A 19561-nucleotide genomic window follows, 5' to 3' on the forward strand; every position below is an offset into this window, starting at 1 on the left:
AAAGGTCATTCCAAAGGCAGGGTGAGGATGCGACGGGCAAGGCAGCGGGGAGGAAAAGGCGGGGGAAGCCCCATGCCGGTGATCGAGGCACACTCGGGGGGTCCTAATTCCCGGGACTCGGGGGGGCGAAAAATGTGACTATTTACGGATTAGCAACCATCTTGGGTTGCCTGCCTTACTTTCCCCGGGCGTCCACATTTGACTTTACTACTGTTGCCTCTGCGATTCCGGCCCGATCCAAAACTCTGAAGGGAAATGTGAACGCAGGGAGACTCGGGGGGCTGCGGAGGCCCGAGCCCAAGCCCCCTCCGGGATGCCCCGCCGAAGTAGCGCCGACCTCCCCATCATGGCGGCGGCCGGGCGGGGAAGCCGAGCCCGTGCGTCGCGTGCGTGCCTCCTCTCCCTCCCCTCCCCCTCCTCGGCGGCGGCGGCGGCTTAGGCGGCAGCGCTCGCCATTGCCGCTGGTGGCAGGAGGCTGCGAGGAGCCGGCGCGGTCGCAGTCTCCACGGCGCAGGCCCACGGTAGCGCAGCCGCTCTGAGGTGAGTGCCCTACCGCGCAATCTCCAGCTATTTCAGCCCCGGCGCAGCCGCAACACGCCGCCCGCCCGCCGGCCGGCCGGCCCGCCCCGCAGCCAGCACCCTGCCGCCCCCGGCTCCAGGCCTGGGCCCCCGCCGGATTCGGCCCGCCTCGGGCGGGGGGCCCCGGCCCGGCCCAGTCAAACCGCCACCCCGAGGATGCGCAGGCCGCACTAGGCCCCAGGCGTCCTGGCGGGCTCGGGAGGGAGGCGCTGCCCTCCCGAGAGCCCCAGGGTTCCGGCCTGCCCTGCCGCTTAAGGCTCTCGGGGCCGCGGCCTCGTCTCCGTCGTGGAACCCGGGGCCCCGGCCCTGCCTTCCCGTGGGTTCGGGAGCTGGTGGCCCGGGAGAGCGCGCTGGCCTGGGAGTGGGAGGTGGGCGGGCTGCGCGGGACCGGAGCGGCGGCTCCCAGCTTGCCTCCTCGGCCCTTCCCGGCTCTGGTCCGCGGGCGGCGCGGCGCGGCGCGGCGGGCTGGGCCGGGGCGCGGGAGCCGCTGTCTCCTGCGGGAGAGGAGGCTGGCTCTTCGGGCAACCTCCGAAGCTTCCCTCCCGCCGGGGTGGCGTGGGCTTGTTACCCAGGTAGACTGGGGGATGCTGGAATATGGCGCTTTGCCCACCTTCTTGCAAGTTAGGAGGCGGCAGCGGCGGCAGTTCAAGGAGGAGGGCGCGGAGTCCTTTTGTACGCAGAAATAAGGAGCGACATTGTGTTTTCTTCCCTAGCTAAGATGCTGCGGGTGGAGGGGCCTGGGTTCTTTCTGTGCTTGGGGTGTTGGTCCCCAGGGGGAGGGATAGGGGGAGTGGCGCGACCCGGGAAGGGACCAAACCTATGACACTGGGAAGACAGGAGCTCTGGATGGCCTTGTGCATGGGTATTATCCCGCAACCCCAGCCTTTCGGGGAACTCAAGGGTTTGCCCTTGCATGTTAGCCACTTAACTGGGCCATGATGTCCACCTCCTCTCTCACCTGTTGTGCCATTGCTGTTGGTTCTAAACTTTCGACGGTCCATCTGACTGTGCCCATCAAAACTTGAAGTTGTTAAAAAATTGTAATATTTTTAAGGCTTCAAATGATAACTGGTCCAGCCAGTTGTCCAGCGGTTGCCTGGTCTCCATCCCTTTTTAAGCATTAGATTAGAATATATTAATTGCTTGTTTTAGAGCTGATGTCAGTTGTGCTTAACTCTTTCTGTGGTCAGAGTAAAATTCACATTTTCTTAAGTGTGTAGAAACAGGGTATTGGAAACTCTTACCGTGAAAGGTAGTGTGAGTGAGACTGTCAGCTTGGACAGTGCTCTGCAAGAGAATGGGTATGCACATCTCACACCTTTTGTTGCAGGATATCATCTGCTGTCACAGTGATCCTTTCCCCATTTCACCTTCCCCCAGTTTAAAAAAAAAATTCCTTTTCCTTTGGCCTTGAACAGTAAGTTACTGGATTGTTCCTCACTCAAGGGAGGTGGGGAGGAGGGCTGGGAGATGCTAGGATTTTTTTCTTCCCATAAGTTAGTAGTAGCCTGACTCCCTAGAATTGTGTTTGAAAGTTCTTGATGTGTTATTTCATAGTGAAAATATGACTAACCCTTATCTGTGCATCCAAGTGAGATTTCCATATTTTATGAGCGCTGAAGCAAACATGCAGTTATCAAATGTAATGTAGTATACTTAACCTTAACTTGGGTCCAAAACTGCATGCAGAATTTTTTTGCAGGACCTTTTTTCCCCCTTCGGACAGGTGTTAGATGTGCCTTTCAGCGGGGTCCATCAGTATAAGAATTACTGTTTACTCTCTTTTGGTTCATCGTTATTTGAAATACTTTGATTTCAGTGCACGCTTTCCTCCTCCCCCCATCTCAGACTCAGCATACATGAAGAAAAGGATTTTTTGCTTGGAAGTTGTAATCATATTCTCATTTAGGGAGAAAGAAGATTTCTTATTCCCAAGCCAGGAGTTTTCTTAACCATGTTTTAAGCAAATTCAGCTCCTGGATTTAGGGAAATATCTCTAAGTGTAGGAGATAATGAGGGCCCTTGTCTAGATGTAGAGGGAATTAAAGGAGAAGGAATTTCAGGTTTCCCTCCCAATTCTTGTGTATTCCAATGGAACCCAAAATTGTAGGGTTTTTTTTTTAATTAAATCGCAATTAATGTATCCATCTCTAATTTTGTTAGGTAGCTGAAGACCAAATTCCTAGGATATGAGTTTGCATTGCATCATAGGTTCAAGCAGACTTTCTTCAAGAAGTATTTTATGTGAAATGATAGGAAGTGGGTGACTTTTAAGGGAAATTAAGCTCCTTGTAGTCTGGGGTTAAATTTTTTATACCTCTTTCCTTATATGTAATAAGGCATTCAATCAGTGTTAGTTGGGGAATGATGATAATATGAGGAGCATAATGATTGAAATTAAATTTTTTTCCACAAGTATTTGAACAGGCATGTTGGTTTCTTGAAGGACTAAACTGTCAGCCTTTAGAAGCACACCCCCCAGTCTCTGGAGAACCGGAAGTTATTGCATACATTCAGCTTCTGTCAGATATCTTTAGGCAAGCTCAGTCCTTCATGTTGCAGTGGGCTCTTTCATCCACTCAGTGCCCCTTTGTAAAGGTGGAGGGTAGAGGGGGAGCTCTTTGGGTTGTTGAGTCACAGAAGTGTCTAATCTCAAGAGTTTCCGCGTACTCTCTGTAGGGCTGTAATTAATCCAAGAAATTCGATATTTGAATTTAGATGTTTATATGTGACTAAGTGTGATGTTTATTAATATGTTTGTGTGTGTGTGTATATATATATATAGTATTTGGAAAATCATTCTTACCGAAGAATACCAATCTTTGGTTTTATACAAAGCATTTCAGAAAATGCTTTATACTGAAGTACATTTTCTCTGTGCTCTTTTTTATTTTCCTTGAGAGCTGAAGCCAGTGTTTTCAGCCTGAGCTTACCCAGATATAATTTTTCATGAATACTTAGTAAAACAGCAATGGAAAAGAAACCCACTTGTTAAGTTTATTTTAGAAACATTTTATTTAGACCAAGTCCAATCAGTATTTTTTTAGGCTCTGGATACATGTTAACTTTTGAGCATTATGTATCATATAGTTTCTTCCTTATTAACTCCCTGGTGGATTATTTACTTTCTTGGCTTTTCAGGTAGTACTTTTATCTATCAGTATTTTACTAAGGAGGTCAGGCTGGAAGAGAAAGAGTAAAGGAGGTGAAACAAATCAATTTCAGGTGTTTCTGGACGATTATAACCACATTGAGCTATTGGAAACTTTTAATCCTGGAGCAACAAGAATGCTTTGTCTGAAGTTATTTTGATGTAATATGGAGAAAACTTAAACAATGAACAGAATTTATGATTGCTAAGTGGATTATATATACCTTGGAGTATATATACGGGCTTCCCTGGTAGCTCTCAGAGGTTAAAGCGTCTGCCTGCAATGTGGGAGATCTGGGTTCAATCCCTGGGTTGGGAGGATCCCCTGGAGAAGGAAATGGCAACCCACTCCAGTATTCTTGCCTGGAGAATCCCATGGACGGAGGAGCCTGGTGGGCTACAGTCCATGCAGTCGCAAAGAGTCAGACACAACTGAGCGACTTCACTTGGAGTGTATATATATGTATTTTTTTCCCCCCCTGCAGTGTGGTTCATAATTAAGCTAAAATGTTTCAATCCTGCTCAGAGCGGTTTAATTACTGAACCTTCAAAAATGTTTCATCACGTGGTCTTTAGTCCTAAAATGTGAACATTTATATGAACTGAAGAAAAGTCAGAAATACAACTTCATAAAGATATTCTAGTATATTTTTAAAAGACTGCCCCTCCCCCATAAAAAAGGTAAAACAAAACCAGGGGGCATTGAAGGCAGGCTACTACATTGTGATCCTTTGAGGTCAGTCTGTACTTTATCAACAGCAGTCACTTAGAAAATAAACCGACCATAAGGAATCTTCTCCAGAATTCCAACTTGATAACCTTCCTTATCAAACTGTTTCTGAGCCATTAGATAATTTCTGAGGAAGCCATGCCTAGTAAGGGAGGAGTGTGTGTGTGTGTTGGGGGAGAGAGGGTAGGGAGGAGAGGGAAAAAGGTAGATGAAACTGGTAATCTGGTTTTATTCATTGGATGATCACTGAAATTTTGGAGATGTAGTTTTAAAAGAAGCTAAAAGAGCTACTTCTGTATGGGTCATTTTGATGATATACATGATTTGGTGTCTGCTGTTTGCAGTGTATTATTTAGTATATCAGCTTCCCTGGTAGTTCAGACAGTAAAGTATATCAGTATAGTATTCACATTTGTTCATGTATGCTGATCTCTGTGGTTACAAATGTGAAAAGTTTGGCCGACAGTTTAAGTGGAAATTTTCATCAGAACTTTTCAATGGTGCCTGTTGGATAAACTATGCCAAGCCTTTTTCAGAATCATGAAGAATGAACTTTGTGTGCTTAAATGTTAAGACCATTTTTTAAAAGAGATTATATTTACTGTTGGTAATTGTAAAGTCTTAGCTTTTTAGAACTTGGAGAGTCTGTTTCATTGCTGCCACTGAATGTTAATGTGGTTAGGCTGACAGCTAAATCTACAAAAGACAAGAGGAAATGAAGAAATATCCCCATGAAACATTGCTTAAAAACTAAGCAGTGGACTTGAAGTGGAGAGCTAAGGACTCAGTTCAGTCACTCAGTCATGTCCGACTCTTTGTGACCCCATGGACTGCCGCATGCCAAGCTTCTGTGTCCATCACCAACTCCTGGAGCCTACTCAAACTCATGTCCATCGCATCGGTTTGCCATCCAACCATCTCATCCTCTGTCTTCCCCTCCTCCTTCCACTTTCAATCTTGCCCAGCATCAGGGTCTTCTAATGAGTCAGCTCTTCACATCAGGTGGCCAAAGTATTGGAGTGTCAGCTTCAGCATCAGTCCTTCCAGTGAATATTCAGGACTGATTTTCTTTAGGATTGACTGGTGGCTAGGGACTAGGGGACTTAATTTGATTTATGTTCAAAAGAGAATGAGGCATCGTTTCCACTGGGAAATAACCTTAAGTGTGTCCTCACTCTGGAGTTTTGCCATTCATTCACCAGGTAACATTTAAATATATACTATATTCTGGACATGTTCTAGATGCAAGAGGAACAAATAAATCATGGGTTTTGTCTATAGGGAAGAAAGATAAGGGTTCAACTAACTATAATACAACTTGTTGAGCACTAAAATGAAGAAAGAATGGTGTGGGATTATAGAAGAAGGGATGGAATTCTGGGGGAAGGGATGAGTGTGATGCAGGGAGATTAAGCGAGGTTAGGGAAGATTTTTCATGTAGTGGGTGTTTTAAGTATTGGCTTAGCCAAAAAGTTGGTTTGGGCTTCTCTATACCATCTTAAAGACCTGAATGAACTTCCTGGCCAACCCATTAGGACTTTGAAGGATGAGTAGCTGCTTTACTGATGAGAAAGAAGAGTCTAGAGGAAGGGCATTGATAGTCTGATTTGAGAAACACCAAGTAGATTTTGCTGTACTTGGGGAAGTACTGGGAAATGAAGTTGGTGAGATTGTGGCCTGATTAGGAAGAACATGGAGTTAAAGATTATAGTTGGTTAATGTATAATGATGATGCCTTTAATAAAGTAAGGAATGTATAGGGAGAACAGAGCTTGAGGAGGAAGGTAAATAGGATATGATGTATGATGCTAGGGAGTATATAATGCTGAATAGGTAAAGTTAGGTACCTAATGATTTGGACTTTAGATCAAGGGAAAATGAGGGAGGGGTCTGTTAGGATCTTTGTATTTTGGGCATAATGTGATGTAAAAACTGCCAAAGAGTATAATATCAAGAGTGAGGAAGGAACTGAGGGCAGCCCTGGGTAGCATCTATATAAAGGTCAAGTGGAAGAACAGAGGCCTGTAAGGGAAGTTGAAAACCAATGCCTGAAGAGAGAAGGTAAACGGTATAGTGTTGAAGAAACTGAGGATAGGGATTAAGGGAATTTTAACAGGGTATAGCAGTGTGGGGAATCCTGCAGAGCTCCTTGAGGCAAAAACTGGATTTTATCAGAATATGTTTATGTGTATGTATGTATGTATTATTTTGTCATGAATCATGATAATTAAACAGATTTACAGAGTCTTATTGAATATAGAGGTAGAGCCTTAAAACACAATATTAATGGATGATGAGTGTTTAGAAATAGGTCTTAAAAAAAAAGAAGTAGGTCTTGCTATTCAGGAGAATTACAGCATTAAAAACTTGGGGAGATGACTTAAATTTTAACAATTAGAGTTTATGTCTTTGAGTATATATAGTGTAGCATTTTTGAGCTTATCATCTCTTAAAACACAAATTCCTTTTGAAGGGTTTCGAGGTTTTATATTTATATGATACAGACAGGGGTTTTTAACTTGAGTTTTATAATTCTGGGGTTCATGGATATATTTTGGCTATGAGATTCTGGGTCTTGAAATTGTTTGAAAAATACTGTGTGGGCCTATGTGATTTTTCTGCGAAGAGGGTCCTTTTATAAGATTCTCAAGGGGTTCTTGACACAGAAAAGTTAAGGGCCGTTTTGGCCCTTGGTAATGTAAATGTTGGCTATGTTAGTTGGCTGAAATCAGTTATCCTGACTGGGCTAGATCAAGCAAGGGAAAGAAATTTTGAGTAGGTGTTTGGGGTGAGGAACTTGGGAAGATGGAAGGTACCTTTCGGAGAGAAGAGTAGGAGCGCCAGAAGGAAGGTGGGAGGAATGCCAAAGCAAAGCTTAACCAGCTTTAGAATTTTGTCAAGTCATCTGAATTCCTTGCTTTTTTATATTCCAGAATTTATACTTGTACTGTATATGACTATTCATGCACTCTATACAATAGGCTTTGTGGGAGGATCAAATTACTATTGTTTTAAAGAGAAAGTGAGTTTTGAAAGAAAGCTAAATAGTTCATTAGGTTACAATCAAACTCACTTTTTAAATTTTAATTTTTATTTTACATTGGAGTAGTTGATCTATAACCTTGTGTTAGTCTCAGGCATACAGCAAAGTCAAATTCATTTGTAAGGTTGCTCATATGCACTTTAGAAAACTTCTAAAGTACACATATAAATATATTCTTTACTATCTGAGCCACCAGGGAAGTCCATAGAAAACTTCTACAATGTACACGTATCAATCTGGTGATCTGGGACAAGACATTTATTCTCTGCTTGCTTAATTTTTCTAACTGTGAGATGAAAATACCATTGGCTTGTTTTATAGAGTCTGTATAAAATATGACAGTTTAGGAATGTTTTAAGATCTAAGATACAATGGTAACAAATTGCTAGTGTCCATGTTTCATAAATCATTGATAAAATGCAGAAATTTAAGCAGATTATTTAATAATGTTTCATACTAGAACTTTACTTGACTCCCAAAATATTTAATTCTGAATTTTAGATAATTGATCATTTTTACTTTCTTCTTCTAATCTTTGGATCCTAATTAGATTAGGGGGCAATTTTGTCAGCTAGGCCCTGGATTCTAGTCAGTGATCTCTAACTTTTGTTGTCACCCTTACAAGTAAGTTTTGAGCACACATTCTGAAAAACATTTATTTATAGATGGTATTCCTGTTATTGTACTAATATATTTACGTGCATTATAAAATATGTAGAAGGTAAACATTTTAAAAGAATCAGGTAAAAATTGTCTTGCTAATGATGGTTCAGTAATTTGTGAGCTTGATTTGCTTGTTTTTGTAAATATATTTGCTTATAATTCATGTTTTTTTCTGTAATTAATGCCAGCTGGCAGTTGTATAGGATACCCTGTAAAAATATTGGTAAATGTAAGAATTACATGAGTAAACATGTTGGATAATCTTAAGAAAATTTGTGTTATGCAGCTTGCAGTTGGGCTTGTGTTTGTGGATTGTCTTTGAAAGTGAAAGTCGCTCAAGTTGTGTCCGACTCTTTGTCCCGTAGTCCATGGAATTCTCCAGGTCAGAATACTGGAGTGAGTAGCCTTTCCCTTCTTCAGGGGATCCTCCCAACCCAGGGATCAGACCCAGGTCTCCCACATTGCAGGTGGATTCTTTACCAGCTGAGGCACCAGGGAAGCCCAAGAATACTAGAGTGGGTAGCCTATCCCTTCTCTAGCGGATCTTCCCGACCCAGGAATTGAGCTGGGGTCTCCTGCATTGCAGGTGGATTCTTTACCAACTGAACTATCAGGGAAGCCCTTTGTCTCATTAAACAATTGTTAAATAAAATTTTCAGTAGTAGATCTTTCACATAATAATCACAAATGAAAGAGTCAGTTTGCTCCATACAAACACCATCATGTGTGTGTTACTCCCTCAGTCGTGTCCAGCTCTCTGCAACCCCATGGACTGTAGCCTGACATGTTCCTCTGTCCATGAAATTCTCCAGGCAAGAATACTGGAGCGGGGTTGCCATTTCCTTCTCCATGGGATCTTCCCGACCCAGGCATTAAACCTGGGTCTCCTGCATTGCAGGCAGGTGCTTTACCATCTGAGCTACCCTTAAGGTCTTTTGACTCTAAACTGAATTTAGAAACTAAATTTGAAGAAATAATTCCAGTATCACCAATTATGTGATTGATTGTTAACATTTTTGTCTTCCTTAATTTTTAATCTCTCTATTTTGAAAGTTTCTCTACATTGAAAATGTATAATTTTTGTAGTGAAAATTTTTAGAAAAGAAATGAAGCAGCCAAATCAGTGGTTATCTTTGGTTTATGAGCATATATGCTCATAATGAAAATGCATTCATTTTTATAATTAGAAAAAATAAAAAGTATGATTATGGCCATAATATAATTACCGCCGTAGGGAGTCGCTAACAGATTTTGGGCGCACAAGTCAATTATTCTCACTAGGCCTTTTTCCCCATTTGAAAAATGAAGAGTACAGAAATGGTAAAGTTTCTCACTAAATAAAAAGTTCCTTCTAAAATTATTTCTGAGTTGTGTTACGATGTGTTAATAAATATATTTTCTTCTTGTAAAAAGTGTGTAAATATGTTCATTGTAGCAAAGAGAAAAAATTTTAAAATTGTAAAACAGTTTACAATTGTTTACATAGATATTTAACAGTGTTTTTAATTATTTGGTTTAGATATTCTCTAAGTATACATGTATGTTGCATGTGCACTCACACTGCTTGTATGTACTGTATGATAATATGAAATAGGACTCTGTATACTGTCTTGAACCAGAAATGTCTAAGGATGTTTGATTTGTTGATTTTGCCTTGGGACATTCTTAATGGAACAGTTATTAAATCCATTTCAATGAAATATGAAAGACATTGAAAGTTTCTGTCGAAATACAAATTTGTCCAGGAATACTTACTGCCTGTTTCATGCTCTGTATGGTTTTGCTGAGGTAAGGGTAACTTGGAGTAAGAATGGAAGGGCTTGCCTGTGAAAGCTTACTTAATGAAGAATGAAAGGTAAATCCTGGGTTAACCTCAGTTTCATTCACATATTAACTTGCTTTTTCTCCACTCTGTCCTCACAGTTCCTGAGCCAGGATTCCTATTTATAGGATAGTTTCTGGTTTGTGTCAATGTTGCAAGTCTTTTGTTTTGTCCTGAGACCTTCTAAGTTGTTATATTCCCGTTGAGAATAAGTTGATATTAGTAGCAGCAATCATTTAATACAGAAGTGTTAAAAATGCTTATTTTTTCAAAAAAGCATTATCTGTGGAAGGTTCAAAAGATTTTATGTACGTAAAATATAAATATCTGTGTTTATAAAATGCTTTGTAGTCTAATCCATGCTCTGTCTCAAATAAGTATGTGATGTATATAATTCTAGTTTCATGTAAATAATACTGGCTTTTTCTCACCTTTCGTAAAGATTTTGTGCAGTGGATTCTCTTTAGAAAAGTTAGTAATGTAACCCAATTTTCTTGCCTACTCCTGTTCTGCTTTAGTCTTTCTGGAAGATGGTTTGTTTGTCCTTTGTGTTTATTCCTTAGTTATCACAATTAATACCTAAAGTTGTCTAGTCAGTTTTCATCGAAGTATAGTGTAAAGCCTATGGAAGTATACGCTGGAAGGAAAAAAGTCTGATTTGTTCATTCTTTTCCCTTCTACTTTGAAAATTAGAAACTTCTAGGAGAAAAACTTTATCATTTATACTTGACAATTAAGATGGTTAAATCAGTATCTTTCAGACATAGGAGTAGGTGGACAATCTGGGAATAAGTACAGACTTTTTGCCTCAAACTTTTTTTTTTTCTGGTGTTTGTGTCCGAAAGATGTGAGAGTAGCAGCTAATTCTAGCTTGGGAATCCACCGAGATGTGTTGTTTTCATGCCAAAGAGATCCATTTTGTAGCTAGATGAGTGGTATATATCCAGTGTACTTTAAATAGGTAATCTTTGCTGCTGCTACTGCTGCTGCTAAGTCGCTTCAGTCGTGTCCGACCCTGTGCGATCCACAGACAGCAGCCCACCAGGCTCTCCCGTCCCTGGGATTCTCCAGGCAAGAACACTCCAGGCAAGAACACTGGAGCGGGTTGCCATTTCCTTCTCCAATGCATGAAAGTGAAAAGTGAAAGTGAAGTCGCTCAGTCGTGTCCGACTCTTCGAGACCCCATGGATTGCGGCCTACCAGGCTCCTCCGTCCATGGGATTTTCCAGGCAAGAGAACTGGAGTGGGTTGCCATTGCCTTCTCTGAGGTAATCTTTGGCTAGTATTAATTTAGGGCCTTTGGTAAGGTAGTGGTTCTTATCTTTTAGGCTAGCACAGTTTTGAAATTCTATTTCTTAAAGAACAGTGATTATTTTATGACAATAATTGTTTTCCCTAAAAGATAAAATAATATGCAACTGTTCCATATAAATATGTATGCTCAGATTTGGCCTACCCGCAGAGTGTAAGAACTCTATATCCAGTGGCCTAATTGACATCTCTTGGGTACCTCAGATATACTTCATCCCAAAATGAGATGCCCTTTTCAAACTTGGCCCTGTTCCATTCTTACTTACCTCAGTGAAGGGTATCACTATTTCATCTATTTTCTCAGAACAGAAACCTGGTCTTTTCATATTGTCAGATCGTGTTTAATTTTCTAAATAAGCTCAAATTGTCCTCTTCATTTCTACCATTACCACTTCCATTTGAGTAGTTTCTTTTCTGGACTGTTGCGATAACCTATAACTTAACTATAAGTTAACCTATAACTTAACCTATAACCTGTAACTTAACAGTGCATCCACACTGGCTGAACACTAGTCCATTCTCCTCATTGCAGATAGAGTTAATCGAACTTTTCCAAATACACAAGTTTGGTCATGTCCCCATTTAGGATGAAGACGGAGCTCCTTGCTGGGGCTGTGCCGCCTTTTGAGCTCATGTCATGTCAGACGTGCTGCCCTCCCCATTAGGCCTTCCCATTGCTCTTCCTTCTGCCTGGAAACCTTTTTCCTTTCTTCTCTCTGGTAAAATCTTAAAAATTTTATTCATTTCCTCAGGGAAGTTTTACACATTTCCCTTATTTTGTACTTTTTCTTCACCATGTATGTCTGTATATGTCATTTTACATTTGTTGGTTTATTACTTGGTGTATGTCTGTCCCTCCCACCAGATTGTAAGCTTTATGAAAATAGACATCATGTTGGTATTCACCACCAAGCACAGTGCCTGACACAACTAATATGTTTTTGAATGCCATGTTTTGTATTTTCATCCTCAGCAGCCCAAGTGTAGGATTTCTAGATTTTTTTTTTTCTTTTTCTTTTCTATACCCTATTGTTGAGAAGCAGGAGACTAGATTCTACAGCTTCCCATCACTGATTTGATTGTGTGGGATGCATTTCCAAGAGTGTTGTATATTATATAGTTCTTTGTGAAAGAATTCTCTCTATAGGCTAAGTTTATACCAGGGAAGTAAAACCAGTTTTAATTCAGGCCACTTACTTAGAAAATGACTAAAGAAAAGCTCATCAATTCAAATTGGTTTAACATATTATCTTGGTAGTGCTTGAGGCCTTTTCATGCTTGCTAAATGAATTACTTATTTTTATTATATTGACAGCAGGGTGAAATTATTTCAGGAGCCAGGTAGATAGTATAGGTCTAGTTGAGAGCTGGAAAATTCCAAAATAGAAGGGTTGTGGTAGCTGTAGTAGTCTACCTTGAGTTATTACGTATGGGTTTTTTCCCTCTTGTTACAGTGTAAGTCACTGTGAGCCTTTTTTTTTTTTTTTTTAATATTGGAGTATAGTCGATTTACAGTGCTGTATTCATCTCATGTATAGCAAAGTAGTTTATTTATACATATATCTCTTCTTTTTAAGATTCTTTTCCCATATAGGTTATTACAGAGTATTGAGTACTATTTTATATTCAGTGTGTGTGTATGTCAATCCCAAGCTTTTAATTCATCCTCTCCCCCGCCTTTCCCATTTGGTAACCATAATTTTGTTTTCTAAGCCTGTGAGTCTGTTTTGTGAGTGAGTTCAGTTGTGTCATTTTTCAGATTCCACATACAATCAATATCATATGATATTTGTCTAACTTACTTCACGTGGCACAGTAATCTATAGGTCCATGCATATTGCTGCAGATGGTATTATTTCATTCTTTTTTATGGCTGAGCAGTACTCCATTAAATAACACCACATCTTTATCCATTCATCTGTTGGACATTCTACCTTGGTTTATTGTACTTGGGGTTTTTTCCCCTCCCTTTTTTGTTACAGTGTAAGCCAGTGGTTCTTAGTAGTCATTGAGAACTCAAGAGCTTTTGTTTATATGGGTTGTAACTTATGATACTTATTATATTAGAAATTAAAACATGTTTATTAATTTAAAAATAATAACATACCCAATACATGTTAAAATAAGTGAAACATTGTAATTAAAAAAACCATGTTTTCCAAAACAGAAATTTAGTGAGAAGAATATTTTACAGTTTTTGCAAATCTCTTTTCTGTCTGGCTGGATAGAAGACCTCTGGATACTCCTGTCTACTTTCACACTCAGTCTGCTGCAGTATGTTACAACTTCTGTTAAAGTAGAAGATCTAGCCTCATACTAAATATGTAGTTGGAAAAGGGGAAAGTATTTTAAGAGCATTTTCAGATTATTGTAGATGATACTCTTTGATATTATACTAAAATTCAGCAATGTTAATTTCTTCAAGGTTAATTGCAATGCAGAATCTGAAAGCACATCTATCTATGCTTTGTTACATTAAAATATATTGGTTGTCATGCACTTTGGATCTTTTAACCCATGCATGGTTTTTATGCAGATCTTCCGAATGTTGGCATAAAAGTCACATTCATGAACCCTACCACTGATCTCATCAGAAAAGGCTTTTAAGTAATGGGAAATCATCCCTGTGGTGGATACAAGTTTTCCAAAGTTCTAATTATCACTTGTAATACCCAGTTTTATCATTGACAACAAATGCTCTCAGTTGCTTGAAGTAATGGGCTCACTTTGTTCATTTTTGGAAAAATGTCTGTCAGTTACTCAGGTCTGAATAGCCACATAGTTTGTTAGCCACTCTTTCAAGTAAAAATGGTATTCCTTGGCAAAAAAAGGCTAAAATTTTTTGAAATAACCATCATACTTCTGAATACAGAAGTACTCTATACTTTTTGATTATCAGTTCCATTCAGTTGCTCAGTCATGTCCGGCCCCATGGACTGCAGCACGCTTGGCTTCCCTGTCCATCACCAACTCCCCGAGCTTGCTCAAACTCATATCCATCAAGTTGGTGATGCTATCCAACCATCTCATCCTCTGTCATCCCATTCTCTTCCTGCCCTCAGTCTTTGCCAGCATCAGGGTCTTTTCCAGTGAGTCAGTTCTTCATATCAGGTGGCCAAAGTATTGGTGCTTCAGCTTCAGCATCTTCCAATGAATATTCAGGACTGATTTCCTTTAGGATGGACTGGTTGAATCTCCTTGCAGTCCAAGGGACTCTCAAAAGTCTTCTCCAACACCATAGTTCAAAAACATCAGTTCTTCAGTGCTCAGCTTTCTTTATAGTCCAACTTTCACATCCATACATGACTATTGAAAAAAGCATAGCTTTGACTAGATGGACCTTTGTTGGTAAAGTAATGTCTCTGCTTTTTAATATTCTGTCTAGGTTTGTCGTAGCTTCTTTTCCAAGGAGCAAGCATCTTAATTTCATGTATGAAAGTGAAAGTCGCTCAGTTGTGTCTGACTCTTTGTGACCCCATGGACTGTACAGTCCGTGGAATTCTCCAGGCCAGAATACTGGAGTGGGTAGCCTTTCCCTTCTCCAGGGGATCTTCCCAATCCAGAGATTGAACCGGAGTCTCCTGCATTGCAGGCGGATTCTTTACCAATTGAGCTATCAGGGAAGCCTTTTTAATTTCATGTATAATTTTGATTATACAGAATAGTAAAAAGACATGAATTCAAGGGTGAAGATTTAATAAAATAATTTTTACTCCTTCATGAAGACATTCTTAAATAGTGAAGTTGATTCTTTTATCAAGAGTACATGAGGGTGAAGAATATAATGACAACCAGTACCGTTCAGTGCCACTGCCTTAAATTGTGCTGAGATTGCGAGTAGTTTTACCCTACCATTGCTTTTGCATTCTAAGTGCAAATATAAGCACAGTGAGAAAAGACAAAGAATGTCTTAGCTATTATGAAAATAGTTTGACCCAGGGATCCCCAGGTTTCTAAGGTTCACTTTGAGAACTGCTGCTGTAAGCTATTTCAAGGTTGAACCAATCATCCCACACGTCCCCCTTCAGTTTCTGGTCCAGGATTTTACACAGAAAAGGTGCTCAAAAGATATTTGTTTAATGAATGTGATTTGATGACATTTAAACAGGACAAAACTTGATGAGTAAATTTATGTAGCTGCATCCATCCATCCAAGCAGGCTTGATCAGGCAGCTTTCCCATAGACATTGGTGAGAACAGGGTGAACAAATGGAATGTGGATGATAATATACTTGGTAAATGCAAATGATGAAATACCTGAATATAAGGTGATGTTGAAATTAGAATTAACTGATTTCAGGAATGCACAGGAAAAGGATATACATGTACAAGTTCCTACAAAGCCAACTTTGAGCCTTGTTAGGTATCTATTAAAGTCTTCTACTTTTTGAGTCTTTAAATTTGTCGTGGTCTAAGAAAGGATCCTCAAGATGGATCTGATCTGACAAGCAAACATCTCATTTAAATTTGAATAGGTCACAGCTTGTGCTTGATCTAGTAAAGTCTTCAAAAAGAGTTATTGAAGGTGAATGTTAAAAACAAATCACTTTTTATGAAGAATAGTGACTAAAAATCCGTGGTCTAAATAAACTGTGTACCCCGGTAGTCATTTTCCTCTCTAAGGAAATATGTCCAATGAATACCCTACTGTGCATTTTGGGGCAAGAAATTGGGTGATAAGACGGTGTGATATAGCCTTTTTTATACCCTCTTTTAAGTGTAGAAGCTTAAGTTCATCTAGCTAAGTTTTGATAATCTCAAAATTTGTTAAATAGTACTTCTCTTGTTTTGAAGTGATTAGTTTGTTACAGGTTTTCTCGTTTAGGGCTAGGATATAGGAATGGGCAGTAAATTGGGATTTGAAATGGGAAGGAACAGTGTTAGTTCTAAACCATCCCAGGTCTTTCTCTGCTCCCACCCCCAATCCCTACTTTTAAAAAACTTCTCACTCCTAGTTCAAATAAAGATTATAAGAGGTAAGGCATTTCTAACCATCAAAACCACACACTTTTTTGTTTCATGTTAAAAGTTCCTGAGTCTCCTTTAAACATATTGTAAGTTTTTGTCCTTTAGTCTTTGGAAAGTCATTACTTCTGTTTAGAGTGAATACCACCAAAAAGTTGGATAAGGTAGGCACTAGCTAAACTTGGGTCACCATCATGCCTGTTTAACAGTAAGAGAGGATTCAGCTAGGACAGGGCTGAGTTACTATTTGAGAGTCATTTATGTGTGCTTCTTGTCGTAGGTGCCATGTCCTGGTTAGAAACCATTTAAAATCACCAAACTGGAAACTACCAGTCACCTTTTAAGGCTGTCATAAAAATAAGATTAACTTTATTTTTATGACATCCTTAAAAGACCAAATTCTGTTTTAAAACTAACCAATGTAAAAAGTCTGTTTTCAGAGTTGTAAGTGGAAATGTAAAATAAAGTCAAATTAAAAATAATCCATGTATTACAAATTAAAGATAATTTATGTATTACATTTCCTGAACAGATTTAATTTTGAGCTCTGTGTGCAAGGCACCAGTGGGAGTGGTTGCTATAGATCTTTTATGGAATACAGGTTTCAGATTGTTATTTGCTTGTAAATATACACATTAAAACCTACTTTTAGGACTCCTACTTTAAATTTTCCAGAGAATTTTCTCACTTATAAAAGATACATTTGTAACTGTTATTCCTGTAGTACCATATCCCAGTTAAGTAGTTTGCAATGAAGGTTAAGTACTACTTACTACTTTGATATGACTTCTGTAGCTACCAGCTTTAAATTTTTTAAAATACTAAAGGCATAAATAAGGATATAGAACAATATAATGAATACCATATATCTTCTATCCAGCTTAAAAAATAAAATATCTCAGATGATATTGAAGCCTCCTGGCCATTCTTTCCCCATTCTTTCCCTTTCCATCTGTGACTTATTCTGAATTTGATGTTTATCATTCCCCTTCATTAAAAAAAAAAACAACAACTTTACCTTTATGTGTTTTATCCATAGGAAAGATAATATTGTTTTGTATGTTTTTAAACTTACATGAGATTGATGCATGTAGTTATAGGTTACTCATTTTACATGCTGTATAATATTTGATTCAGTGACATACAAAAGTAGTATATAATCTTTGAAGAGAATTTTGAAAATAAAATATAAAGATGAAAATTTTGTAGCCCTGTTATCCAGAGATACCACAGTTCCCTTTGATTACCCTGCTTCCCACTTACATTTATGCATTTTCTGGGTACATTTTAATATGAATGGGATACAGTTTTATGGATTACATAAAACTGCAAAATAGCCACATAAGGGCTGTAATCCTTTTTTAGTTGAAAAAGAAAACGAGCTTTCCATATTAGATGTTCCACATAGACCAGGTATTCCACATATGCCTAGTAAATTTGCTATCTATATCAATTATTGATGGTGTATTTCTTAGTGTGGAAACACTGTATAAGTTGCATCTGGGAAGAGTTAGATAGTATTAACATCTTTTCAAAATTTAAAACTCTGAAATTTTTGTAGTAAACTTAGCAGATAAATGATACCTCTTTAAATATTAAGTACTTTTCTGGTTTTAACTTATTGATTAAAATGAAAATGAAATATGTAGGTATGCATCTAATATATGTTCAAGATCTATATGAGGAAAACTACAAAGCTGTAATGAAAGAAGAGCTAAAATAGATATTAATGGATAGGAAGGCTCAATAGTGTTAAGATGTCAGTTCTTCCCCTCTTAATCTGTAGATTCAGTGCAGTCCCAATTAAGATCCCAGCAAGTTATTTTATGGATATCAACAAACTGATTCTAAAGTTTATATGGAGAGGCAGAAGACCCAGAACAGCTAATCCATTGTTAAGAACCAAGTTAAGAGGACCAACACTGCCTGACTTCAAGACCCACTATGTTGCTGCTGCTGCTAAGTCGCTTCAGTCGCGTCCGACTCTGTGCGACCCCATAGACGGCAGCCCACCAGGCTCCCCTGTCCCTGGGATTCTCCAGGCAAGAACACTGGAGCGGGTTGTCATTTCCTTCTCCAGTGCATGAAAGTGAAAAGTGAAAGTGAAGTCGCTCAGTCGTGTCCGACTCCTAGCGACCCCATGGACTGCAGCCCACCAGGCTCCTCCGTCCATGGGAGTTTCCAGGCAGGAGTACTGGAGTGGGGTGCCATTGCCTTCTCCGAAGACCCACTATAAAGTGTAGTAAACAAGGCAATGCAGTATTGGTGAAACAAGACAAATGGATTATGAAACAGAACAGAGGGCCCCAAAATAGATTCCTATAAATATAGTCAACTGATCTTTGACAAAGGAGCAAAGGCAATACAATGGAGCAAAGGTTGTCTCTTCAACAAATGGTGCTGGAACACCTGGATATCTACCAGCCAAAAAATGAATATAGACACAGACTTCATACTCTTTATGCAAATTAACTCAAAATGCATCATAGACCTAAGTGTGAAACACAAAACTATGAAACTCCTGGAAGATAACATCAGAGAAATTTAGATGACCTTGAGTATGGTGATGACTTTTTAGATACACCAAAGGCACGACCCATGAAAGAAAGAATTGGTAACGGGTACCTCCATGCAGTTGGATATTATTTAGCACTAAAAAGGAATGAGTCAAAGCCAGGAAAGACATGAGTGTGTGCTAAGTCGCTTCAGTCATGTCCGACTCTTTGTGACCCTATGGACTGTAGCCCGCCAGGTTCCTCTTCTGTCCATGGGATTTTCTAGGCGAAAATACTGGAATGGGTTGCCATGCTCTCCTACAGAGGATCTTCCTACCTAGGGACCAGACCCTAGTCTCTTGCATTGCAGGCAGATTCTTTACCTGCTGAACCACCAGGGAAGCCCCACTGTTAGAGTTCTTAAAGAGGACCAGACCTCTAGTTAAAGATCTATATAACGATATAATTCTGTTTGTGTGTACATTTGTACATTCCCCACACTGCAGCAGAATTGTGTATCGATAGGACTATATCAGATCTTATCTGGGTATGTATCCAGTTCACCTGAGACAGTCTTCCTAATACACATTTTGGACCTCATGATTGAAAATCTCCTGGTGCAGAATCTTGGAGTTGTTTTGGTTTGCTCCTTACTTTCTGCATGCTAGTTTGTTAGGATAGGTGCAAGCCACCTCTCCAGTGCCCCCCAGTGGTTGTCTTTGCTTTGCAGGAGGATGCCTGTTGATGGGAGAGCTCATTGCTTCCTAGCAACAACCAGCTCTGTCTTCACAGAGCTGTGAGA

At 39.6% G+C, this 19561-nt stretch overlaps 1 protein-coding gene across 7 annotated transcripts in view; it reads left to right on the forward strand.

The window, feature by feature from the left end:
- The first annotated feature begins 402 nt into the window (after nucleotides 1-402).
- Nucleotides 403-19561, forward strand: part of NRF1 (nuclear respiratory factor 1) — a 130754-nt gene continuing 111595 nt past the window's right edge. For 3 of the 7 annotated variants that reach the window (XM_070788159.1, XM_070788162.1, XM_070788161.1), the window contains exon 1: nucleotides 434-540. The gene's annotated coding sequence lies outside the window, so the exon portion shown is untranslated. Of the gene's footprint in view, nucleotides 541-19561 lie in introns of all 7 variants that reach the window. The other 4 variants (XM_019959069.2, XM_019959072.2, XM_070788158.1 and 1 more) reach the window with 4 other exon arrangements.

The sequence above is a fragment of the Bos indicus genome, chromosome 4 (assembly GCF_029378745.1).
Source record: "Bos indicus isolate NIAB-ARS_2022 breed Sahiwal x Tharparkar chromosome 4, NIAB-ARS_B.indTharparkar_mat_pri_1.0, whole genome shotgun sequence".
Classification (NCBI taxonomy): domain Eukaryota; kingdom Metazoa; phylum Chordata; class Mammalia; order Artiodactyla; family Bovidae; genus Bos; species Bos indicus.